Source organism: Chaetura pelagica, unplaced genomic scaffold (assembly GCF_000747805.2).
Source record: "Chaetura pelagica isolate M959 unplaced genomic scaffold, ChaPel_1.0 scaffold265, whole genome shotgun sequence".
NCBI classification, from domain to species: domain Eukaryota; kingdom Metazoa; phylum Chordata; class Aves; order Apodiformes; family Apodidae; genus Chaetura; species Chaetura pelagica.
The window spans coordinates 45,849-46,869 of NW_009953449.1; the positions used below are offsets into that span (position 1 = coordinate 45,849).

A 1,021-nucleotide genomic window follows, 5' to 3' on the forward strand; every position below is an offset into this window, starting at 1 on the left:
GAATGGAACCATTAGTAGGAGATAATGGTATTATTAGTGATAGCAGTCAGCATTGTTAGTTACCTGCTATTGATAGCAATGATATGGAATAAAACATAACTGAATTTACATATGTTATTTTTATTTATTTGTAAACCTGAGACTACAGATTGTGTCACATACTTTCATCAAATACATGAGAGAATCAGTCTCTTTTCTTACTAGTGGGAAATCAAATCCTTAAAATGCAAATTAAAACCTAAACACAACTTAATTAATCTAATCACACCACTTAAAAATTACTTCTTCTACACACAGACTTTGATTTTGCTGCTGCTGCTTAACTCATGTGGTGCTATTCCCTGAGGGCTCAAAAAATTCCTACTCAAACTAAACCATTCTTTGTTTCGGAAGTGGCTCTGTGTTGTCCATGAGGCAGGTAGAGCATGTCAGCAGAAAAGAGACAGGCTATTCCTTGTCAGAGTGTGGTAATTTGGCCCCATATTTTCAGGGGCTTGTTTATTTTATTTTTTTTATTCCCTGCAGCCTTGAATGCCAGGGCTAGATCACAACAGTATATTCTCTTCAGACCAACAGTTTCCATCAGAGGAGTGAAATAACAGTTGCCTCTCTATAGCAATGGAGATCAGCAGCCTCCTCCCCGTGAACAGCGTTGGGGCAGCACTGACATGAGTCATGTAGATTCTTGGCACGGTGGGAAATCTCCCTGAGTAATAAAATTAATTGGCAAGTAATCCCTGATTGTACACCTCAAGGGCTGTAAACTGAGAGCTGTCACATCAGTATGCTTAAAAAATTAAGGTTTTGACTGACTGCACACTTCAAGGTTGAACGCTTGCTCATGCTTGTCTTGACCATCATATTTCAAGGACTACTTAACAGTAGCTGCCTCAACACCTTTTTTTGCTTCTCTTGTCATCCTGCAGGGCACATTCTGGCCTGGGGGATCCCAGTTTGGTTTTTGCTCTCTTTCATTTGTGAGCACAGTTATAGGCTCTGCCTTCTGTGGGGCTGGGGGTAA

At 40.3% G+C, this 1,021-nt stretch overlaps 1 protein-coding gene across 1 annotated transcript in view; it reads left to right on the top strand.

The window, feature by feature from the left end:
* The window catches only part of LOC104389494 (metalloendopeptidase homolog PEX), a gene marked incomplete at its 5' end in the record, with an annotated part of 73,130 nt that overhangs the window by 43,404 nt on the left and 28,705 nt on the right, over positions 1–1,021 (top strand). The gene's annotated exons all lie outside the window — the stretch shown is intronic.